Here is a 27176-nt window from a genome sequence, read left to right as displayed (position 1 = left end):
AGTTCAACCAAGAAGGAATTACCATAGAAAACCTGGGCTTACTGCTGGAAATAATACTAGAATACAAAATGTATTGATCCCACAAAAGAGCTCAAAACATGATGATTTTACATGTTATCTCTCAAATAAATCATAATTAGCTCTCCCCTTGCACCTGTTCAGCCCTCTACTCCCAAACAAATCACAGGAACATGGATTGGAAATGGCCTTAAAGAAAAGATACTTAATACAGCACCCCAGTCTATGTAAGCTCTGACAGATCTGGTCTCATGATTTCTAACTGTGACTCAGACAGGCTTTGCAGGAAATGACAAGTACTCATTTGAAGCACTGTCATTGTTCCATGTTAGAGAATGGAGTCTACGGGTGTACCAGCTCTCCCTGACTGTGGCTAGACAAAATGGCATTGCCCAGGGGAGAAATAATGGGATGAACTATTGTTATAAACACAATGTTTCAATATTCTACAGAGCTTCATTATAATTCTTTCAGCCTATTCTCACACTATTCTGGGGCTCCTCTATTCTACTATACTGTATTGCTGCCTCAGGTTTATGGGGCTCCCTATCTCAGGATAGTACCTCCAAAATCACTGATTTGCCTGGAAAAATTAACGTTTTCCATGATTTCATGTAACGTGGAATCAAATCAATGTGGAATGAAACAGATCCTGCTGCTTACCAGACAAAAGAACTTGAGCAAATGTCTTAGCTTCCTGTGTCTTTTATTCCTCACTTGGGTTAATATTGTTCTGATGATAAAATGAAGTAAGTATTCCAGAGAGTCCAGCACAACGCCTAGGACGTAATGATGTGCCAAATAACGAAGACTTTTGTTTTTCTTTTTCATGCTGGTTCATAACTCAACAATACTTTCAGAAATTTAATCAGGCTAGATTCTGGAGAATATCTTTACAAATTGAAAATCAATGTTTCTGATTAAAACTATGGCCTGTGTCCAAAAATAATATTAATATTATATACTTACTAGTATTTTACATGTTTAATCCCATTCAATACTCTCAGAAGCCTTGTGAGACAGATATCAACAATATTTCTTTTGCAAAGATATAAAAGCTGAAGCTCATAAGGGTTAATCATTTGCCTTCTGTCTCCTAGCAAATAAGTAGAAAAGTTAGAATGCAAACTTAGCTCTCTCGGCCTCAAACTCCTTCCTTAGCTGTATATGAGTAGTTACTGAGTAGTAACATCAGAATTGGGCTCCAAGCAGTATGCTTTAAAGCAGAGCCCTTGAAATCACCTGCATCAAAATCAATTGTGATACTTATAAAAAATTCAACTTCAGGGACAGTCTCCAGCCCTACTAAAGCAAAATCTATGGGGCTTCAAGACTTCACATTTTGCACTTTCAGTAAGTTGTCCACATGGTTCTTCTGCTAAGTAAATTGTCAAAGCCTTTATTGTAGTCTGTCGCAGATGTCTGTCTTAGTTATGTTGGGCTGTGATAATAAAAATAGCACGGACCCAGTGGTTTAAAGAATAAACATTTATTTTGCACAGTTTTGGAGACTGAGAACTTCTAGAAGGATTCCAGGAAATTCCTTGACTGGTGAGGGCCCTCATTTCGGTTTGCCCTCTTCTCAGTGTATCCTCCCATGGGTTGGGGAGGAGAAAGAGTGAGAGACAGAGCAAGAGAGGGAGCAAGTGAGACAGCTAGTGCTCTGTATCCTCCAGCCACTTAGGAAAACACCAATTCCAACATGGGGGCTTCACTCCCATGATGTTATCCAAACCCAGTTACCTCCCAAAGACTTTATCTCCAAATACCATCCCCTAGAGGATTAGGACTTCAACATAAATTTTGAGAAAACACATATATTCAGTCCATAGCATTCTTCCCCTGGCTTCTCAAAATTTATGTCCTTCCTGCATGCAAAACACATTCATTCCATTGCAACAGCCCCAAAAATGTCACCTAGCACAACAGCTCCAAAAGTCTCACCTAGTTCCAGCATCAACTCTCAAGTCTGAAGTCCAAAGTACCATAAAAATATCATTTAAATCAGATATGAGTGAGAGGCAAGGTAAAATTCCTCCTAGTTGTGAAACCAGGTAAGTGATGTGCTTCCAAATTACGATGGTGGGACAGGGATAGGATGGGTGTTTCAATTCCAAAAGGGAGAAGAAAAAAAGTAGTAATGGTTCCTAAGACTAGGGCTCAACAGGAAAAATTCTATTAAAGCTTAAGGCTTGAGAAAAATCTATGTTGGCTTGAGGGTCGGTCTTGTGGACCTAGCGGATAGATTGGGTCTCACCCCGGGGCCCTCTCTGCCTAGCCTCTGTTCCATGAAGCCTCGTACCTGACTGGCCAGTTCTTCTCTAGTGAAGTGACAAATGTCCACAGGTTTTACTCAATTAAAAAATAATTGAATAAAGATAAATGTTTGCAGCCCTAAAACTTTTCTTGTGCCACAGCAGAACAGCAGATTGGATTTTCCATTAGTCCTTATTTCTAATGGAAAACTACCCATTGGAGAACTTGGCAGAGTGTAGGATTCTAGTTTGTATATGCACATATATTGTCCATCAAAAATATGCTGGCTTAATTATTTTGCCCTTTTCATTACATTAGAAAACTATGCTTCAATTATAAGAGAAAACTTTCTTGTTAAGAAAGGGATGGAGAAACTGGATTTTAACATTTCTTTCTTCCTTTCTTTCTTGTCTTCCCAGTTTTTTTTAAGTAGAAGTATACTTATTCACTTGCTGAAAACGATACTACTCAGTTAGCAGTTTACATTTAAAGTTAAGGCTTTCAAATTGGGAACAAATATGTCATGAAGACTCTAACCTATTCCTGTGAATCAGCAAAAGGCAGTGCTGGGTTTCAGGTGCTAGAAATGTACTGAAGCATATATTATAGAGTCTATGCTACCAAAAGAACATCCCAAAGAAACAAATACATCTATTTATCCTGAGGCCTGCCTGCTTCAGCCAGCAAGATGGGATTTGCTGAATGACAGAACTTATTTCTATGGACTAACAAAAGCCAGGAAGGGGTGATTAGGGAGCCAGAGATTGCTGAGTTTCTATTCCAGACCTTGAGCTGTGTACAATAAATGGTGAAAAAGAAAAGATGCAAAGATCAAGAATCATTGATTGGTACCTTTGTGAAGACATTCTCATAACTCAGGAAAAAAAAATCGAAGTATTCCTTCCTCATCCTCCAGAGGCTGCCTGTCTCAGTGAGGTGAAAGGCAACTGAGAAAACCAGCAGCTCTGGAGGACTGATTTGGCTTATTACAAGATAGTGGTCTAAAGACCTATGGCTCCCTCAGCTTGAAAATGGATGTAACCAAGCTAACCATCCTTTTGTCTCCTGGGTTAGGAGGTGAATGGGAGTTACTTCTAAAGGCAGGCAAAAACCTATTACAGGCAGTGGATGAAAAATACTTTTTGAAATAAAATGAACCATAGTGGGCATGGTGGATTATAGTCTTCAGTTCCTGGAGTGCTGGCCTTCATCAATCAATGTAAGCCATCCTGTTACAAATAGTAATTTGTTCAGGTCCTTAAGCAATCAGGACATGCCATTTGCCTAGCCATATTTGTATTCATCTATCTTATCTATCCTATCTATCTATTTATCTATCTATCTCTCTTCTATCTAACCACTGTATATTTCTGTTCAATCACTGTATTATGAAAATTATCAAACGTCCCACACAATTGAAAGATTCCATCCCTTCTCATTTTTTATGCATTTCAAAATAAAATTTTGAGGTCAATGACCTTCACTATAAATAGTACACACTTAATTGAATTAAGTATTTGATTATAAATGTTTTCATCTTCTGATATAAAATTTACATACAATATACTTGCAGATGTTTTCTTGTGGAAGAATAAGTAAAAGAAATAAAAATTTAAATTTACATACAGTAAAATGCACAAACCTTGAATATATATTGTCTACATTTTGACAAATGTGTACATCTTTGCATCACAAAACTTACCAAGATATTAAACATGACCAGCATCCAAGAAAGTATTCCCACCCATGCTCAATTAAATCTTTCCATGCTCCTTTGGAGATGACCATTGTTTTGGCTATTTTCCACCACAGTATGCGTTTTCTTTTCTTGGATGTTTATGTAAGTGGTATCATACAGAACATATTCTTATGTAAGTTATCTTCTAGTTAATTTCATATTTTTCAGGTTCATCCATGATATTGAATGTAACAGTAATTTTTTTAACCACTGTGTAGTAGTCCATTATATGAGCATATCACAGTTTGCCATGCATTGGCCTGTGATTTTTATACCTGGGCTGTTCCAGGTTTTTGAATAACGATATCAAAATTATTTTACAATAGGAGCGGCAGGGTGCATAGAAAAGTCTTCTCCAACAGAGGGGAGAAATTTTAACACTAACATTGTTTAGAATTGATGGAGCATAGTGATAAAAAGCAGGTTGATTTTATTCATTTTTATTCTTGTTCTTAAATTCTCTACATACAATGCAACAGCTGTTGCTTGCGCTTCAGATAAGCTGTTTCCACTGCCCACCACATCCTCTGTTTTAGAACATCGCTGACTGGCACCACGTCTGCTTGGTTTATTTTTATTTGTCCACTGTCTAGTGTAGTGTCTGGCACATCCTTGGCTCAATAAATACTTATCAACTTGCTAAATGAATGATCTTTAATTCACAATGGTAGAGAAAAGCAGAAGAAATCAAGTGACCCTTCTGTTTTTAAAGCCTCTGTTATACCCTGGTGTACTTCTCCACTAGAATAAATATGCCAAAACGTGAGTAAATGCTTTTACTTTCATGAAAACACTTCTTAAAAATTCCCCTGGAGATTTCTTATTTTAGTTAGGCAAATCATATCTCATATCATTATATTTAACGTTAGTTTAAAGGACATATTACCACTGTTTGTGGAAATTTAAAATGCATTTCCGTTAAATGAGTCTTTCTAACTGTTTAATTCCAGCTCTTAAAAAATAGCTGAAATTTTTGTAGTCTTCAGAGGAGTTTCCACCTATGTAAATAAGTGGCTTATGTTTCAGAAACTTACTTTGAAATATTGTATTTGGCTATTTTCAGGGCTGTCTTTACTAAGTGAGAGAGCTAATGTAAAATGTTATCACCTATGTGAACAAATAAAAATTGTATTCTTAAAATTATACTGAATCATTAAGTGTGCATAAACAACCAGATATTTATTTGTAATTAGTATGCTATTATATTTGAAATCTTAATTTCTTGCATTGTTCTGATGTCCTACCTGTGTTTTTCAACAATAAATTATTTTATGTCATGCTTTATTGAAGGAAATAACTAGCAAATGTGCACAAACCACAGAATTACTCCTTCCCTAAAATGAGCACAAAATTACTGTTGAAGATTTAAAGACCAAATTAATTTTTTATAACATAGAAAGCATGATTGCAGACTTAGATGCAAACACTCTGCTTTTCAGACCCAATTTCACTATTTCCTATTTGTGTGAATTTGAGAAAGTTACTAAACTCCCTGGTGATTTAATCTCGTTTTAAAGCAGAGGTAATATGCACTGAATCTAAGTCATTGGCTGATTGTGAGCGTCAAATGTGTTTGGACACAGACCACACTCAGTGTAAGGACAACTGAGTGCTGCGCACATGAAATGTGACAATGTCCCCTGGCTTACTATTGTTTCATCCTTATCCCTTGAGAGCAGAGATGTGTTCTTTACATCTCTCACACATCCAGTGCTCAGTTAGCAGGTACTTCATAAACACCTATTGATTCATCCACATTCACATTCCACAACAACTACACTTTGTGTGTCACCTGTATCCCCTCATTGACACACCTTGTATATGTCAGAGCCTCAGATTATCCCTTTCAATGTTATTTTTTCAATGTCAACAGGCAAGGTCTGAATGATTATAGAACTTTTACAAAGTCATTGTGGCTTTAAAAGGCTGGAGTAGTATTCATGGCTTTCTGGGTCTGAAACATTGTCTCTTCACTTCACAATCTGTTCCTATGCAATTACATCATAGCTAAACAAACAGGGTAAAGGCTTTTTGACTAAGGAGTCTTACTGCATTTAATAACTACATAACATCATACATTTGATAGAAATTTCCCTATCTCGGGCCGGGCGCGGTGGCTCAAGCCTGTAATCCCAGCACTTTGGGAGGCCGAGGCGGGTGGATCACGAGGTCAAGAGATCGAGACCATCCTGGTCAACATGGCGAAACCCCGTCTCTACTAAAAATACAAAAAATTAGCTGGGCATGGTGGCGCGTGCCTGTAATCCCAGCTACTCAGGAGGCTGAGGCAGGAGAATTGCCTGAACCCAGGAGGCGGAGGTTGCGGTGAGCCGAGATTGCGCCATTGCACTCCAGCCTGGGTAACATGAGTGAAACTCCATCTCAAAAAAAAAAAAAAAAAGAAATTTCCCTATCTCAAGTTTTACTTAAAAATTGAAGAAGTAAAGTTATTCAGAATAGGTTATCATGTTCAGTAAGCTAAGAAAACTTCTTTCCTGAAATGAAATATGCAAAATTATCTGGAATGTTTGAAATTTAAGTCCTTACCATTTAGTCCCCTACATTTCACTATCTTTGATTTCATAGGCAAGATACATTCTTCAGAACACATCCATTTATCTCCAAAGAACAAAATATTCTCAAACGTATTGGACTAGTCATGTCATGTGACATTTACTTTCAGTATTGCTACGTTGCTCTCTTAAGGGCCATACACAGATAGCATGTTACACAAGGGTAGTATTGAGACATATTGCCATACATACTTTCCTGAGTCCAATTCAATGGTCAAAGGTGGAAAGTGAAAATAAATACACAAGCCTCAGATGGGAAACAGAATCAGTAAGGCAGAGAATACCTGAATCATTCATCTTTGGCCTGCCTGACTGGCAGGGAAAATGTAAGCTAATGATGTGTAAAAGGTATAAATCCATTTCTAGATTACTATCTGTCTTGAGAATGTTGGCTCAGAGACACTCAAAATGAGAAGGCATGATCTGGCTAGACACGCATGGCTCTAACATCTTCCCTGCCACCTTTTCTTCTTCAGTGGATAAACCCCTTTAAAGAAAACATAATTCATATCTAGGGTAGGAGGAGCTTTGTGATTTAGGATATATGGTGTATGACTGTTATTTTTTAGAAACTAGGACTCTAATATATAGAGAAATATAAAACTATTTAAATACCATCTGAATTTGAGTTTACAGTTTAGAAACAGCTGCATGTCTTTCTGTAATTTCTTTAAGCTTCCCATTTGGACAACATCTGTTTACACACCACGTATTTTCCAAGTACCTCTTTTTATTTATCCATTCCAGAATAAGACAACTTTTCACAAAACTAGGGAGTGGCTGAATATGAAATTATCTCATTAGTGGACTGGTATGTCCAGATCATTAAATAATCCTGACATGAAACGTAAGCCTGTGGTTGATTTATTTCCTTTCTCTCTTCCACTCATCACTCTCGGGTTAGAATTTTTCAAGGAAACAAGAGTGAAATGTAGACAGAGCAACTTTATAGGTGTGCAAGCTGAGACACTACCCTCTTAAAATTGTTATTCATTTTATCTTTAAACTTGTGCTTTGCATGTGAGATCTGACGAGACAAGAGAGCATGTGCATGAGCAAAGGATGTACACACAGTATACATCTCTGCTGCTGTTCCACGCTACCCTGTTTGCATATATTGCCTGTAATGGCCCATAAGCACAGAATTCCAATGGACCCACAATATGAGAGAGTGAAACAGACTAAAAGTTTATGCAAGGTAAGAATGATATTTTACAATTGGATGAGTAGGGTGTTCTCAGTTCTGAGAAACCACACCTGTTCAAACCAGGACTTGCTTTGAAGACAGAAAGAAGGCAACAGTATTCTAGGAGACGTGAGTGGCTTCTAGAATAGAAGAAATCCCATCATATATTCCCTTAATTTATGTTCCCTTATTAATAGCCACTTATGGAAAACTGCTGACACGTAAGAAAAGGGAAATACAGAGCAACACATAGTTTCCTTTTTTTAGCTCTTCCTTCCTCATTTCTAAGCCAAAGATAGTGTTGATAGAAAGTGTGCCTATCAAATTAAGTAAGAACAGTTGACTTCGTTTATGAACAGTCTCTATTTGATTCTTCTGCTAAGAATGAAATACATGTGCCTATACAAGCTAGAAAATAGGAATTGTGTAATTTTCATGAATTCATCTATAAGTTAATTGCTTCTATATTTGCATTTAAAACTGGCATTGCACAATATAAAGATGAATGATAAAAGTTTTATTAATAATGTTAAACTTTAATTTTTTTACTTAAAAAGGCTATAATGAATAATCACGACAAATGAGAGTAACAGTCTGCAAATTAAAAAAAAAAAAACCTGTAGATATTAGTAGCTTTAATGGTGCTTTTTACATGTTTTTTATAATGGCTTGAGGATCTGAACTTTCATTTTGCACAGGAAACAATACGCTACCAAGGTGGTCCTGAATGAAGGGGAATCATTTTAGCTATTAGAAAAAAATACTACTCCCAGAAAGAGTTGTAGTGTTTTGTGGATCCAGAAGAAATATACTAACTATAAAGATGATTTAGGGAAAAAAAAGGAACATATACAATCCTGATCCTCCTTCAAAACTGTGCTCTGCACAGAAGATAAACTGGCCTTATTCTGCCCTCATCTTATTCTAAGGTTTCTATATGTTACTAAAACTAGCTTTAAATATTATTTAATCAAGGTCAAGGACAATGCTGTATTGTTTTGTTTGTTTTTAGGGGAATGACTTAAATGTTTTAAATGATGGCCAAACTTAGCTCCTGATAAACATTTTATTGTCTCTTCTCTTTGTCAGGAAACAAAATGTTCCGGGAAAGGTGGAGTGGATCATCTTAGTAGATTAACTTGCGATCAACATTATGTCAGATGATTGGGAATGAAGATTTTGGCAGGTTTCCATAGATATAAATACCATATTCAGAAGCAAGCATATGTCAATCATTGCCCTATATAAACCATGGTTTTGAGGATTCTCGTGATAGGCTCTGCACCATAGCTTGCCTCCTAATTTTTTTTTTTTTTTTTAAGAAGCAGTAGTAAAATTGTGAAGGAACAATAAGAAAGGATTGCAAACTAAGTAACAAGCAAATCTCATCGGTCCATGTCCCATAGAGAGCTAATGTTCTATGATATTCATTCAAATATTTGCTGAGCACCTACTCTGGGAAAGGTATGATGGAAATTCCAACAATGATGACAGTAGTTTGATGAGTCAGGAAAGATTTGGAAACGATCACATCTCTCTATATAAGTCAGCTTTATTTTTATCCCATTTGATAAGTAATTTCTCCACTTTATCTTCAATGAGATTGTAATCAAAGTAGAACTAGAATAATTATATATAAAACAAGCAAAAACGCTTGGCTGCACAGTAGAGCTCTAATCAAATACAAAGAGAGGTAGCATATTTTAGAGAAAAAATAAACCAACAGGAGATAGATTGGAGCTCGAATGCTTCTATTGCCTACTAATGTGTATTAATTCTGGCTGTTTCATACAGAATGCATAGACAACATCACAGGCGAGGCATGCATGCCTGAAACCAAAACAGGTAAGTAAAGTAGCCGCAACAGCCACTCCAATCTTCCGAGAAAATTTTTGGTTGCGAGAAGGGGTGAGTGGCTTTACATAAAAAATAACAAGAAGCTACTGGAGAAGAAAACGATAGGTCTAGAATGCAAAAATATGGAATAAGCTATAAAGGGATTTAGGAAGCTATCACAAAGATGAAGGTAGATGACTATAAACAAAGGGACGTAAAGAAAAGATGATAACAATTACAATGAGAAATGTAATTACAGATGAATATTGTTAGGAAGACCTTCTGTGTGTTGCATGATGCAATTTCTCAATTGTTAACTCTTGCAGAATTTTTTTATACAGGTTCACATTACTTTTCAAGGCCTCATACATTACCATTTGAATTTGTTTTCCAAGGCAACATTTCACCTTAAGGTGGTTTGTCACATTTACATCAAACTGAAAAAACACAGTGAAGATAGAAGGCAATGCCTATGGCAGAGAATAAAAGAACGGAGGTTAGACGTTAACAAATTAACAACAGTGGAAAAGAAAAACAGCAAAGAAAATGAGATTTCACCATCTTAGGACGATAGCAGGTAGCCCCTGTAACCAATCATATAATCCTTTGAATTTATAGGAATTTAGAAGAGTAGGAGAAAAAGAGGAAAACACCAAAACTTTAATTTCACCCCACTGAAGGCAGTTTAGTGTATTTAGAAAGATATCTGCCAATGAATAATTCAAGCAAAATAACGTAAGAAATAAACAGGCTTGGGGGTCAAATTGAATTATACATCTTGCACTTGCTAGTTGTTATTCACTCCCTTTTAGACTTCATGTTCTCATGAGAAATGGATAGTCATGCATATTTATTTGTTTAGAGGATAAAATAAACAAATATACATATTAATGGCTTAGAACAATGTCTAACACTAGCTCATTAGATGTTAGATCCTATTATTACTTTTCGAAAAAACATTATGACTTCATTTATTCAGAGTTTAAATTTTTGTATTTTAGAAAATTAGTATAGTACATACACTACCAGCGGGACTCTCAGGCAGCAATCTACAGTTGAGTATTAATATTTCTGCAGAAGATATAAATACGTACAATACTATTTAAAATATTATAAATTTATAAATTGTCTATCATTAGATGAGACCAGTTCTTATTGCCAGATAAGTTATAAAAACTTCACCAAAAATTGTTTTTCATATTCTTTTTCAATTTTATAATTATAGGTTAACGATGTTGGACCTGAACTTAAACCATGGTATCATTTTCGTGAAATGATATGATTCATTCAATTTGTTTTCCACCATCTTTTTGTGAATCTCTACCACACCAACGTCACTACCATATCAATAATGGATATGAATCAAAAGAAAAACGTAAACAAATTTCATTTTGTATACTCCTTAAGAAATTAGTAAGATGCTGGGTGGGGTAGCTCATGACTATAATCCCAGCACTTTAGGAGGCCCAGTCGGGTGGATCACAATGTCAGGAGATCAAGACCATCCTGGCTAACACAGTGAAACCCTGTCTCTACTAAAAAGATAAAAATTACCCAGGCGTGGTGGTACACACCTATAGTACTAGCTATTTGGGGGGATGAGGCAGGAGAATCACTTGAACCCTGTAGGCAGAGGTTGCAGTGAGCCCAGATGGTGCCATTGCACTCCAGCCTGGGCAACAGAGGAGACTCCATCTCAAAAAAAAAAAAAAGGAAAGAAAAAGAAAGAAAAGAAATTAGACAATAAAAAATTTTTTTTAAATAATGAAAGTATTTAAAATATGTAAATAATATAAAAAATGTAATGGCATGAAACACTGTTTAACTCTTAAATGAAAAAGCAATTTAACAAAATTGTATGAACTTGAATATTTATACTGAAATTGCAAAATATGGATATCACTAAATAATGAGATTAGAAGCAAGATATATTTTTAATGTTTTTCTGTGTTTGAGTTTTCTACAATAAACTTTATTGATTACATTTTTAGAAAAAAAGGATATGAATTTTAAGGTATATAAAGTGAGCTGGGAAACTAGAGAGGAGGTTGACATGGAAAAGATTTTTGACACTGCTGTAACAAGATGTAGATGGTACATTTATAATTCCCCAGTGAAATTGGTCGATACTGCATGCCCAAGTTGCCATTTAAGAAGCACTGTATGTGATGCAATGAAGATGACTTTAAATTCTTTGGCAATTTTCCCATTGGTAGAGGGAAACAAATTCTTCTTCTTTTGAATGTGACTCATTTATAACCACACAGTGAGACACCTGAGATGAAGTTAGAAGAAACCTGGAAGCTTCTTTTTTGATTTCCTTGAATATTTGCTTTTTATATGCTCCCTCTTAGGACACCTCTCTTGAAACAAAGTTGTCATGCTGTGAGACTTCCATTAGCCATCCATAGAGAAGGCACAGGAAGGTGCCCCAACCATGGGAGTGAGACAGCTTGAATGTTGTAGCCCAGGCAAATCTTTGTTGACAATGATAGGCTCAGGAACTCTCCAGATTCCTGAGCTGTGAAAGTATGAAAGAAATAGAATAGTTATTTTAACCCATTAAGTTTTGAAGCAATTTGTTATGCAGCCAAAAATAACCTTGAAAAGATCAGATGCAATGTCCTTGCTAAAGCCTAATCCTAAAGCACAGTTACATAATCCCTATTGTTTGTACTTCTAATACAAATAGGAAAAACCATATGGGCAAGCACCAGGAGGATTTTTTACTGAAAAGATATGAGTCCAAAAGAAAAACAATTTTAAGAAAGCCATAGACATATGTAATTAAATATATGTTGGAATCACTAGGGAAGTTTTCCCCAATCAGCATGTTTAAGGTTTCATAATTCACCAGAGACACGTCACTCTCACTGTGAGTCACTGCATGCATGGTTTGAGAAAAATTATATTAATGCAATGCATAAAATTTCCCCAAGGGCTGTTTATTAACTGTTATCCAACTTTATAACTATAGTAATAGTAGAAAATGGAATTTTTTTTCTTTTAATGGGTTTTGTTCTCTCCTTGTTAAAAATCAAAGAAGGGCATACTTGATTAAAATCTACTCTGTAAGAATCAGTAAAATACAGATCTGTATAACCATTACTATTTAAACATCTATTACAATTTAATTTCTGAGAACAGAATAAAGTAGAAATGTAGAGCAAACTTCTTGTTTGAACATTCAATTCCCCAATTTGTAGGGTGCTGACATACCATAGAGATAAGCATGTAATCTCTTTATCTACTTCTAACCAGCAGAACTTTCTACCTTATTTATAGGCATAATTCTTTCAGGCTACACAGACAAAACAAGAATAAAAACTTTGAGGAGCAACTGCAGTAAAAGCTGATTAAGAATACAGCTGTGAATATTTTTCTTACTAATAGGTTTGTCTCCCAAATTCAAAATCAGAATATTTGGACTGCTAACTACATACCTTGCAGCTAGAATACCTTGCATTCCTTTTGCTTTCTGGGATGGATTTATCTTTATCAAATTTGGCCATAACATAAACATCAAGAAAACCTGCTTCCCTCTATCTATCCAATGTCTTTGAATCCTAGAAGATGAGAATTGGAAATAACAGAGATTTTCTAGCTCTGTGTTTTTAAAACTGTTCTATGGATTTCTGTGGATTATTTATAGTTTCCAAAACTTTTGGATCTCCATTTTTAAAAATATATTTCACTTACTTTAAAACATGTAAACATCACATGTATTAAAGATACATAATTACTAAATTAAAAATCCAAAGATCTGGACAGATATCTGACAAAAGAAGACACACAGATGGCAATTAAGCATGTGAAAAGATATTCAATATCATATATATTGAAAGTATTGCAAATTAAAAACAACAATGAGCTAAAACAACACTCGTTAGAATGGCCAATATCCAAAACACTGATAACACCAAATGTGGCAAGGATATGAAATAGCAGTGGCTCTCATTCATTGCTGGTGGAAATGCAAAATGATCCAGACACTTTGAAAACAGCTCAGTAATTTCCTAGAAAACTAAGCATACTATTTTCCTGTGATCTAGGAATCATACTCCTTAATATTTACCCAAAGGAGTTGAAAGCTCATGTCTTCCTAATACCCTGGACACAGATGTGTATAGCAACTCTATTCAAAATCACCAAAACTTGGAAACAACCATGATATCCTTCGGTATGTAAGTGGATAAACTACGGTACAGCCAAACAGTGGAATATTGTGCCCAAAACAAATGAGCTATTAAACCATGAAAAGACATATTACAAAGTGAAAGATGCCAATTTGAAAGGGATTTCTGACTTTCTGGAAAAAAAAAAAACTATGGAATCAGTAAAAAGATTAGTGGTTGTCAGCAGTTGGGGAAGAGAGGGATGAACAGGTGGAGTACGATGATTTTTAGGGCAGTGAAAATACCCTGTAAGATGTAAGATACAATAATGGCAGATATATATCACTATATATTTGTCCAAACCCACAGAACGTGCAACACCAAGAGTAAATCCTAATGTCGACTATGAACTTCAGGTTATGATGATGTGTCAAGGTAAGTTCTTCCGTTGGAACAATTGTATCGTTCTTATATGGGATGTCCAGAGTTGGGGTTAGTTGTGCATGTGTAGAGGTAGGGGATATATGGGAACTCTGTACCTTTCACTGAATTTTACTGTGATCTCACAACTGCTCTAAGAAATAGAGTTTATTAATAAAGTACACCAAAACAAAACAGAGAGCACTAATATGCAAATTATGCTAGCAAGGTTATTTGTTTTAGGCAGACATTAGAAGTAAGCTTATGCTATTTTCAGCTCTTTACATTGTAAAGATGTCACCCTACCAGGGACACTTTTCCTCTAGATATTTGAATGGATAGTTCTTCTTATTATACAGAGCTCATCTCAAGTATTAGGTTCCTAGAGAAGTTGGCTGTAACCACCCTGTGTAAAACAACTACACATTGTATATTTTAATACACATTTAATCATGAAAATATTATTTGATCAGCTCCTAAAAGATTTTTAAAAATGTGATTTGTTGCCTTCCTCCCCATGCCACATGTGTACCTATGCAACAATCTTGCATATTCTTCATATGTACCCCAAAACCTAAAATGCAATAAAATAAATGGAAAAAAAAATAAAATGACACTCAAAAAAATGTGATAAGCATTAAGAATTTTTTGAAAGAGGCAGTTTTGCTTTTATAGGTTTTCCTTTTTGCTTCTCTATTTTAATTCTTTAATTTTAACTTTGATTTTATTTTGTTTACTTGAGTTTTAACTTGCTTTTCTTTTACTCATTTTTTAGGATAGAGATTTAGGTTGATTTGAGACTTTCCTTTTATCCTAATAAATAACTTTAATGCTAGACTTTTCCTATAAGGACATGGCTTTAACAGCATCCCCTAAATTCTGAATGTAGTATTTTCATTTTTAAGTTCAAAATATTTTTTTTGATTTGCTTTGAGTCTTCTTCTTTGATTAAAGGGTTATTTAGATGGGTGTTGTTTAATTTTCTAATGTTTGAGGTCCTTCCAGTTCTTCTCATTTTATTGATTTCTAGTTTAATTTTATTATGGCCTGATGACACATTTTGTATCATTTGTTTCTTTAAAACATACTAAGGTTGTTTTGTTTAGGGGATTATATCTATCTTAGTGAATGGCCCATTTTAACTTGAGAAAAATGCTGGTGATTGCATGGAATGCCCTGTAAATGCTAAGTTGTTTATACCAAGTTCATTTGTAGCATTGTCCAGGTTATTTCCATTCTTTCTGGTTTCTGACTTCTTAATGTATACTTTGATAAGAATGTTAAAAGCTCCAACTACAATTGTGGGTTTGTCTATTTCTCTCTTCAGTTCTGTCAGTTTTTGTGTCATGTAACTCGAAGCTCTGTTACTAGTGTTAGTTGCATGCACCTAATAACTTAAACAGGATTGTGTATTTTCTTGGAGGGTTGACTCTATCACTGCTTAACATGTCTCTATATCTCTGGTACTATTCCTTGTTCTGAGGTGTACTTTGATATTGACAATGCTACTTCAGGTTGTTTTTTGATTAGGGTTTGCTTAGCACATCTTGTTTCATCCTTTTACATTTAACTTATCAATGTCTTATATTCAAAGCAGTTTGCCTATAGATAGAATATGGCTGGGTTTAGCTTTTTTATCTATTTGACAGTCTCTGATTTTGTAATTACAATATTTAGACCTTGCAAATTTAATAAGATTATTACTATGATTGAATTAAAATAAATTTTCAAGCTATTTTCAGTTTATCTCACCTCTTTTCGGCCTCTTTTTCTGCCTTTTCTTAGGTTGGATGCACATTGTTGATTATTCTGTTCTATCTCCATTATTAGCTATTTTTAGTGGTTAACAATACAGCTCTGCAATTAATCCGAATCTTCCTTCAAATGTGTAGTCTCAGTTTCTTCCTCCACACTTGGTACTATTGTTGCCATATATTTTCTTATACTATGTTATAAACTTGCAATTTTGCTACTATTTCTTATTTAGAAAATCAGTTATCTTTTAGAGCAATTTAAAAAAAAGAAAAAGAAATATATTATTTTAGCTTTGTATATTTGATTTAGAGCATTTTACATTTTTGGTGTAGATTCCTGGTTCATCTAGTATCCTATTCCTTCTCCCTAAAGAACTTTCTTTAATGTTCACTGTAGTGCAGGTCTGCTGGCAATAAATTCTCTCCATCTTTATTATGCATAATGTCTTTATTTCTCCTGTGTTCTTAAAAGATGTTTTTACTGGATATAGAGTTCTGTGTTCACTTTTATTTCTTTCAGCATTTTAAAGCTGTCACTCCATTACCTTATGGATTGAATAGTTTCTGATAAAAAGTCTGCTATAATCCTTAAGCTTTGCTCATCCTTTTCTTCCTTTTTATCATTTATACCTGGCTACTTTCAGGACATTTTTATTGCCTTTTATTTTCAACAGTTTGAAGATTATATGCATAGGTGTGAATTTTATTTTTAATCCTGCTTGGTATCCTCTGATATTATTGTGTTCGTGATTTTTGTTAGTCGTTAACTTTGGAAAATTCTGTTAAATCTCTAACAATTCTGCTCCTTCTCTTTTTGTCTATTATTTTGATTATATATGTAGCAGATTGTGTGATATTATCCCACGCTTTTGGATGCTCTGTTATTTTTCTGTCTTTATTCACGTTATGATTCAGTTGGGGTAATTTCTACTGGCCTGTCTTCACATTCAGTGAATCTTTCTTTACTTGTGTCATCTCTACAGATTAGCCCGCTGAAGGTGATCTTTAATACCGCTCTGCTATTGCGTATTTTTCTTTTTAACATTCTCAAGTAATTTTTTTCTTATAATTTCCATCTCTCTTCTAAAATAACATTTGTTCTTGGATGTTGTCAACCTTTTCCATTAGTAACTTTTAACATATTTATTACAAATATTTAAAATTACCTTTCAGTCCCCAAACCTGTGTCAAATCTGAGTTTGGTTCTACTGATTGACTAATCCTTTTGGGGAATGCTTTCTCAGTTTTTGAAAACTTCTGTTTGAGTCTTTTTATGCTGAGTAGATTTTTTGTTTGTTGTTGTTGTTGCAGGTAAGAGTACAGAGATTCAGGGAAGCAGCTTTTATGCTTGAAAAAAGGCATTCTTTTTCTTCTGCTAGGCATTTGGTGAGAGTTATTTTGCTTAACTCCTGGTCAAGAGTTAAGCTGGGTTTGAGGTTTGTTGTTGCTTTAGTCACCTTGAGTACACCACTGACTTCAAATTCCTTTAGAAATACCTTAGGGCAGAAGATCAAACACCGCATGTTCTCACTCATAGGCGGGTGTTGAACAATGAGAACACATGGACACAGGGAGGGGAGCATTACACACTGGGGTCAGTTGGGGGGAAATAGGGGAGGGACGGTGAGGGGTGGGAAGATGGGGAGAGATAGCAAGGGGAGAAATGCCAGATGTAGGTGATAGGGAGGAAGGCAGCAAATCACACTGCCACGTGTGTTCCTATGCAACAATTTTGCATGTTCTTCACATGTACCCCAAAACCTAAAATGCAATAAAATAAATAAATAGGAAAAAAAAAAAAAAAGAAATACCTTAGGGTAAGAGCTGGTTTTCCCAGAGGGCATTCATCAAGATCACCCTGAATTTCAGTTTTAGGCCCTCCATTCATGCTGGGCCTCAGTGGGAGTCTGCCTCTTCCAACTCTTCTGGCAATATTTAATGACCCCTCAGCTTATTGATGGGGATCAGTGGGGAGTGTACACTGGTGATCTGATTAATCTCCTGTCTTAGGAAAGCACTGTGTTACTGGTATTATGGTATGGCCTATTCAGTGTTCCAGCTTTTTCTGCCACAGTGGTTCCTCCTGCACGTATCCCAGCCTATCCCTAGGAATACAAGAGTTTGTTTTTATTTTTGTTCCTAGTCCCTTTTCCCCATTACTCTAAGGGCGAGGGTTTCTGTTGCCATTCCTCCTCAGACTAAGACTTTTTTTCCACCCAGGCAATGGGGAGAAGAGTACAGGGAATTTGGTGACTCACACAGCAGCTATTATGGCCTTTTGTTATTTCAGCCCCAAAACGGAAGTTTTATCAGCATCCTTCACAGTCTTCCCTGGGAGCAACTGGAGAAGTTCAAGGTAGAAAAGGCTGGAATATTATCTGAACCGTCTCCTATATGACACCCGTAGGGGCTGAAAACTCCCCAAAGCCTGCACTCAACACCCACCAATTCATCAACTATTTTTATTTCACTCAGTATTGATGTGAAAGTGGGGATACGGTGGTGCTCAGAAGTAACTGACTGCAGAAGTTGAGACTGAAATTCCAAAAACTACACTATCTGTTTCCCCCCTTGACTGAAGATCAGTAACCATTTCTTTCCTTTAGGCATACTTTTTTTCCCTAGAATTGAAATTCACATTTATTAATAATAAAAAGCACAATGCATACCTCTTTCCCCAGAATTGAAATTCACATTTATCAATAATAAAAAACACAAAGTTAGAAGTTAGTTCACTCACATATTTCAGTGAGTATTATTGCTTAGTCACACCAAATAGTTTATTTCTCTTTGTTACAAAAAAATTATTTGTTTGCGCCTATAATATGTTCATCCATCATTCCTTCTACTCCTACCCTCAAAATTCTGTTGCTTTTTAAATTCCATTTTCTTTTTTATTGTACTTGGAGTTCCAGGTGGTATATCTGGCAGTTACTCACAAATTACTTTTATATGGCTTAATATAGGCATAATTGAAAATGAAAACAAGGTCTATAAAGTAATTTCAGTACTTTAGTAGAACTCTGATTCCATAATGATAGAGTAAACAGCACAAAAACGAAAACTCGAGAGAACTCAATAGTCATATAAAGATCAACTAGCAGAATGAGTGAGTGTGTTAATACATGAAGGCACATCAGAAAGAATACCCTGTTGTTTCCCACTTTTCCTAAAACATGGAATGATAGGTAATAAAATAGAGGCATTTAAAATGTTTCTGTAGCTTTTTAGTTGATTCTTTAAACTTTCTTTACCCATCAACATTAATGTCAGGGATTAAATAAATGAAATGTACAGTAACATTCAAAATAATTTTATAGAAAATTGTATTTATTTAGAACGTCTTCACTAAAATGTATTTTCTTCTTCTCAATCACCTTTAATATTTTCAGTGAATTAACTCAAAGCATACATAGCTCCACAAAGTCAAAAATAGAGATTCAGTTTTATAGTAAAAATGGTCAAAGACTAGGTAATATAAACTTGTTGAAGTATTCTGGCCATTGTTGTTAAAATCCTGACCAGTGCCTCCTGCATACTGAAACTCTTCACCATAGCACTCCTATGGACCCATCATTGTACCATCTGATAAACCAGGTCATCAACTCTCAAGATTTCAATTTTTTCCACTGAATAATAGATTTCAGAAAGTACAGACAACTTATACAGTTGTTTCTAAGGGGGATCAGACAGGCAGTAGCCCTTCATGGTTTCCAGTGGCTCCTACCAAGTTTTGGACGTAATGTCACTCAAATTACAAACAAATTACTTTTATATGATTCATATCATTCAAATCACAAACACATTTCTTTCATATGGCTTAATAACTCCAGTATTTAGGTCCACAGCGGTCATAATGCACCAGGGGCAAAACAAAATCTTTTTCATTTCTGCACTGCCAAATCAGAGTTTATCCCAGGTATCTATTACCATTCATTATAAAGGATACAACTCAGGAGCAGTCAGATGGAAGAGAAGCCTGGGGCAAGGTGTGGTGGAAGCAAAACAGAGCTTCCATGCCCTCTCTGGGATGCCACTCTCTTAGCACCTCCATGTGTTCAGTGTTCATCAACCCAGTTGCTCCATGTATTTTTCTTTTCAGTTATAACACAGTTTCTAATTCATATATTTTAAAAATGTATCTAAAAGAAAATTGATACATTGAAGAATGTTATTATATATAAAGGGCAGCAAAGAAAAGATGAGGTGACACCCAAAAGACCTTCATCTTAACTTACTTGATCAGATAACATTTTTCTTCCCCAGTATAACGTTTTCTGAGATTTAATGCTTCCTGAATTATGTGTTATAGGAAAAACAGTGATGGAACTTAAGGAAGTATCCTTCATACCAGTGAATAAAAATAAAATCAAATTTAGTCAGCAAGACTACAAACCCTATAATCCTACGGTGAATATCTCGAAAAATAAATTTCCCTTGAAGCTTTATAAACACTAATTAACCATTGTAAGTAGGAGAGTTCAATTAATGAACTCTGCAAAATGTATATACAACACGTGCCAGGTAAGGAAGTGCTTCTGTCACAGTTTTGTTTCCCTGAAGACATCTGTTTCTCCCCAAATTTTCTTCTACAGTAGTTGATTATTTTGAGATTTCAGCCCAATCATAGTCTCCAAAACAGTTATGAACTTGTACTTTGTCTGACTTTTTTCTTGTAATTGTTGAGGCAGCACTACTTCTGACTCTCTTCTGTGATAGGCATCATATGGGAAATAAAAAGAGAAAGACAATCCCTCCTGATAAAGATGCATGCATTAACAAGGAAAGTAAGCTGCAGCCGAAGTAAATGTATCACCAATGTGGACCTGTGACTTTCCTAAAGAGACCACTTAAGACTTCAACAAAGAGATAACATTCGGGCTGGCCTCAACAACGCAGGATTTTGTCGAATGGAGAAGCATGGTGAAGATGGTCTGGGGGAAGGCAAGGGAATGAATAAAGCCTAAGTTGGGAGATTCACAAGATGCAAGCTTAGTTGGAGCATAAAGCCCAGGAAAATGTGTAGTGGAAACAAGACTGAGAAAGGGATTTGGGATCATATCATGGAGACCTTCAAATAAAAAGCAAGACAGTTTGCATTCTTGGTGTCTATCCCTACACCCTATACCTTCCCAGGTGAACCCTTTTATAGTAGGCAAAAGACCTATTTCTAGAAACCAACCTGAAAGTGCAAAGAGGCATGAGCATTACAGGAAAGGAAAAGGGGTGTGTCTTCCATCTATTAAAAGTCCGGGAATGTTCTAATGACAGCCAAATATGTGAGCTCTGCAATGCAAGTCCTTTTTGGCCAGATTCTGACTGCATACCAATAACATTTTTAGCATGCTCACCTCTCTCCCCAGCAGACCCTCTGTGCTAAAACTCATGTTTTCCGTATGTTCAACAGATACATAAATAGGACAATGATGCATTAAGCAGAGGCCTCTGCAAATACTTGTTCTTATCTGTGTCATCATGCATACCTCTCAGAATAAAGTAGAATAGCATTGTTCCAGGACTTATTCAAGCATATAATAGAGTTCCAGTGAATTACAGAAGTCTCCGACTAAAAGTATCATTTGGCTAGTTATGTTCTTGAAAGAGTTGGGCCATTATTTTTATGCGCTTTGGTAGACAGGCTTCTGCCGCCTGGGATGTATGGAGTTAGATTTAAGTTTTCCTTGAGGTATCAGCAGGGTGTATCCGTACCTGTGTCCATCAGCACTGCCTAAGGGGTGATTCAAGGGAGAATTGAAGAACCACCCACCCTTTTTACCTGCTGAAGAGCATAAAATGCTTTCTTAGAGAATCAACAGAACCATGACTTAATAAGTAGGAGCTGTCCATCTATTCCATCTGCCTTTGCATTAAGGCTTTACTATCTTCAAAATTCTCTGTTAAATATAAAATCCTGGCATGATAACATGTAATCAATAAAATCTCTTCTTCATGGGGCTTAGCTTATTGTAATGGTTTACAGTGTTTGTTTTCCTTCCTTGACTTGGTTGAAGAATGATGATACTCCCATTCATACCAGTAGCTCACTGATTACATCATCATGAGAATAAAATGGGAGGGGAGAGAAAAAAAGATGGAGAATATTGATAGTTATATCTAATATATTGATTGCTTATCATGTGTTAGATTTCATTTCTAATTAATTTTAAATATTTTCTGAGCATCTCAATAACTATTAGTAAATATTATTACCATTTTTATTAGCATTGAGGATGAAAAAAGATCTTAAGTTGTTAAATTACACATTAGGATGATGGATATGTTAATTAGTTTAATGCAGTGATTAATTCACAATGTACCTGGAGTTCAAATCATCATATGGTACATCTTAAATATATATATCATTTTTGCCAATTATACATCAATAAAGTTGGAAAAAAGTTAAAGAAATAAAATAGGTTTTGAATAAATGATACAACAGGGCATGGCAAAATAGGAATGCACCTCTCTATCTGATTTCACTGTGTTATTCTGTCTCCCACTGGGGGGAAGTGTTCCATCATAAAGCTTCTCAGGGAGATTGATACACCAAAGTGAAATTTTTGAGAATTATTATTTATGAGAATAATTTACTTAATGGGGCCATGAAAAGGAATGCAATGGTCCTCAGAAATGGCTAGGGCAGGAGGGGGGAACCAGAACTCCAGAATATGTCACTGTCCCCTTCCCAGATTGCTGGAGGGCAGCAGCTATTTCATTCCTTCTGTGTGTTTGCTACACTTTTTAAAAACTTTATCTTGAAGAACAGAGACGTGTTAAGGCAAAATACTATAGACAAATGAAAGCAAAGAGAACACTAGCCCATACCAAAAAGACACCGTCAGCTTTACTTTTAAAATCAGGTTCCCTTTCTGGGGCACATTTTTTTCTGAGATCTAATGATAGATTTCAGAGGAATGATTTTCATGGATCATGTGTTGTAGAGAAGACAGTCAAATTGGGGGAGCACTCCTCAAACATAGAAATAAAAAAATGTGGTCATCAAGACGACAAAACCTACAACCTCAGGCTGATTATCTCAAAACAAAAATTATCTGAAGTTCTACAAGTACTTATTGACCATTGTAAGTAGAGGTAATGAACTTTGGAAAAATGGATGTACTTTCTAAGCATAAAGAAAATAGTCATTTATCCATTTTACTGGCCAAGGTAATTTGTTTGGCTGTTTTGCTCTTCAGAGTGTGCCCATATATTTTATGGTAATGATTTCACATTACTCAGTAAACAAAATTGAACTAACTAGTTTCCAAGGGCAATAATAAGTGTAGCATTTGAAGAACTACCCCTTTTGTCATTATTATCATCATCAAGTAAAAATTTCTGGGCTACGTGCTATTACCTATTTTTAAAAGAAAACATCTGACACTCTCCAGATTTTTTCCACAATTAAATATTTTTCTTATTATCAAACAGTATTTGTTTGCCAAGGTCTGAAACAAAGCTCATACTTGTTTCAAGAAAAGACAGAGAGAGAGGAGAAAAGGAGAGAGAGAAAGAGAGAAGAAAGATAAAGTATTTGCCAATGTAATTAAGCAAACAATATGAATGATAGTCTACTGGATTCAGATAAAGCTGTATCCAGACACTTGAACCAATCCTCACTTCTTTCTCTCTCTTCTGCCTTTTCAGTAATCTCTGCCACCATTATCCTACCTTTTTCACCTTTTGTCCTGCTTAGCCTTCATTGACCCTGAACACACATTACAAAACATGTTTTCTACAAACTCCAAGATTGTGTAGTTTTTACAGCTTAAATCTGGGAAAGATATTTTATTAATTCTGAAAAAAATACACACTGATTAGTTCTGCTTGAAAAGAAGTTCACAGATTGTTCACTGAAAAGAGTCTTTAAAGGTCAATTCTTGGTCATATGTTCCCATTGGACACGTAGACCCTTGAGAGAAAACATTTCCAAAATCACCCAGAAGAAGCAGATGCAAAATGCAATGTTTCAGGACAGAAGGAGACACTACCAGTCATCTATTAATCTACTATAACTAAGAGAGGCAGTCTCTTCTAATTCATTTATTTCTAGTTGGGTGTGTTTGACCCATTTAAAGATGTATGCATGTTTACTTTTAACCAATAGCTACATTCTCTTTATTACTAATTATGTAATATACAGGTACTGTAATATACACAACTTGGATTAACACAATTTGCTTTGGAGAGACTCATATTGTCTCAGACAATACAGATATCATAAATGTGGTAAGTCCAGTGCTCTTAGGACCATCAATACCATAAGAGTTGGGGAGAATAAAAAATACCATCATGTTCAATGTACACAGCAACTCTAAAATGCACGTCAATAAATTAAAATGTATACTTTCTCACAGCCCAATCCAGCAAGTAGAGAACATTGCTGTCAGCAATAGGAAATAAAAGAAACTTGTAGGAATGCTATACGAGTATACTATAGCTAGCAAACAAATATTCTAGCGTAATCCAAAAAGCTGTACGGTGGAAGGACATGTGACCTGCTTGGCTAATTTTGGAAAATAAGAGAAAACATGTCATGAATGTTCAGAAAGCTTGACGCAGATATAGAGTTGGTCCTCTGTCTCCATGGGTTCTGCATCCATGGGTTCCACCCACTGTGTATCAAAGTATTTTTAAAAGTTGTGTCTGTATTGAAGAAATGCATACTTTTTTGTCATTTTCTATAAAACACAGTATAAAAGCTATTTACATAGCATTTAAATAGCATGTGTTACGTATTATAAGAGCTATTTATGACAAACCCACAGCCAATATCATACCGAGTAGGCAAAAACTGGAAGCATTCCCTTTAAAAACTGGCACCAGACAAGGACGCCCTCTCTCACCACTCCTGTTCAACATAGTATTAGAAGGTCTGACCAGGGCAATCAGGCAAGAGAAAGAAATAAAGGTATTCATTTAGGAAAAGAGGAAGTCAAATTGTCTCTATTTGCAGACTACGTGAGTGTATATTAAGAAGACCCATTGTCTCAGCCCAAAATCTCCTTAAGCTGATAAGCAACTTCAGTAAAGTCTCAGGATAAAAAAATCAATGTGCTAAAACTACAAGCATTCCTATACACGAGTAGTAGACAAACAGAGAGTCAAATCATAAGTAAATTCCCATTCACAATTGCTACAAAGAGAAAAAAATACCTAGGAATACAACTAACAAGGGATGTGAAGGACCTCTTCAAGGAAAACTACAAAACACCACTCAAGGAAATAAGAGAGGACACAAACAGATGGAAAAACATACCATGCTCATGGTTAGGAAGAATCAATATTGTGAAAATGGCCATACTGCCCAATGTAATTTATAGTATCCATGCTATCCCCATCAAGCTACCACTGATCTTCTTTACAGAATTGGAAAAAAAAACCTTAAATTTCATATGGAACCACAAAAGAGCCTGCATAGTCAACACAATCCTAAGCAAAAGAAACAAAAATAAAAAAACAAAAAACAACAAAGCTGGAGGCATCATGCTACCTGACTTCAAACTATAATACAAGGAGACCGTAATCAAAACAGCATGGTACTAGTACCAAAACAGAGATATAAACCAATGGAACAGAACAGAGGCCTCAGAAATAATGTCACATACCTACAACCATATGATCTTTGACAAACCTGACAAAAACAAGCAATGGGGAAAGGATTCCCTATTTAATAAATGGTGATGGGAAAACTGGCTAGCCATATGCAGAAAGCTGAAACTGGATCCCTTCTTTACACCTTATACAAACATTAACTCCAGGTGGATTAAAGATTTACACATAAGACCTAATACCATAAAAACTAGAAGAACACCTAAGCAACACCATTCAGGACATAGGCATGGGCATGGACTTCATAACTAAAACACCAAAAGCAATGGCGAAAAAGGCCAAAATTTACAAATGGGATCTAATTGAACTCCAGAGCTTCTGTACAGCAAAAGAAACAATGATTAGAGTGAATTGGCAGCCAATAGAATGGGAAAAAAATTTTTAATCTAACCATCTGACAAAGGGCTAATATCCAGAATCCACAAAGAACTTAAACAAATTTACAAGAAGAAAACAACCTATCAAAAAGTGGGTGAAGGATATTAACAGACATTTCTCAAAAGAAGACATTTATGCAGACAGCAAACGTCTGAAAAAAAACTCATCATCAACGGTCATTAGAGAAATGCTAATCAAAACCACATTGAGATATCATCGCCATTTAGAATGGTAATCATTAAAAAATCAGGAGATAATAGATGCTGTAGGGGATGTGGAGAAATATGAATTATTTTACACTGTTGGTGGGAGTGTAAATTAGTTCAACCATTGTGGAAGACAGTGTGACAATTCCTCAAGGATCTGGAACTAGAAATACTATTTGATTCAGCAATCCCATTACTGGTATATACCCAAAAGATTATAAATCATTCTATTATAAAGACACAAGCATACATATGTTTATTGTGGCACTGTTCACAATAGCAAAGACCTGGAACTAACCCAAATGCCAGTCTATCAAAGATAGACTGGATAAAGAAACTGTGGCAAATATGCACAATGGAATATTATGCAGCCATAAAAAAGGATGAGTTCATGTCCTTTGCAGGGACATGGATAAAGCTGGAAACCATCATTCTCAGCAAACTGACACAAGAACAGAAAACCAAACACTGCATGTTCTCACTTTTAAGTGGGTGTTGAACAATGAGAACACATGGACACAGGGAGGAGAACATCATACACCAGGGACTGTCAGCAGGGTGGGGGCTAGGGGAGGAATAGTAGGAGGTTGGGTGCTAGAGAAGGAATAGCATTAGAAGAAATACCTAATGCAGTTTGAGAGGATGATGGGTGGAGCAAACCACTAAGACGTGTATACCTATGTAACAAATCTACAGGTTCCGCACAGGTACCCCAGAACATAAAGTACAATAAAAAATTTTTTGGAAAAAAAATAGTCTTGTGATGATTTAAAGCATATGAGGAGATGTGCATTCTTTATATGCAAATACTATGACATTTTATATCAGGGATTTGAGTATCCACGGATTTTTGGTATCCAAGGGAGGTTCTGGGAGCAATCCCCAAGAACAAACAAGACATGACTATATTCACTTTAAAAAGAACAAAATTCATACAGAGAAATTTTTGATAAGTAATACAAATTATATATGATTTAGCCCTGATATATCTTTTTTTTTTTTTTTTTTTTTTTTTTTTTTTTTCAAGAACAAAATTTCAAACACTGCATGTTCTCACTTTTAAGTGGGTGTTGAACAATGAGAA

The sequence above is a fragment of the Sapajus apella genome, unplaced genomic scaffold (genome assembly GCF_009761245.1).
Source record: "Sapajus apella isolate SASKATOON/1434 unplaced genomic scaffold, GSC_monkey_1.0 scaffold23, whole genome shotgun sequence".
NCBI lineage: Eukaryota > Metazoa > Chordata > Mammalia > Primates > Cebidae > Sapajus > Sapajus apella.
The sequence above is the reverse complement of the archived record's forward strand: the minus strand, read 5'-3'. Positions refer to the sequence as shown.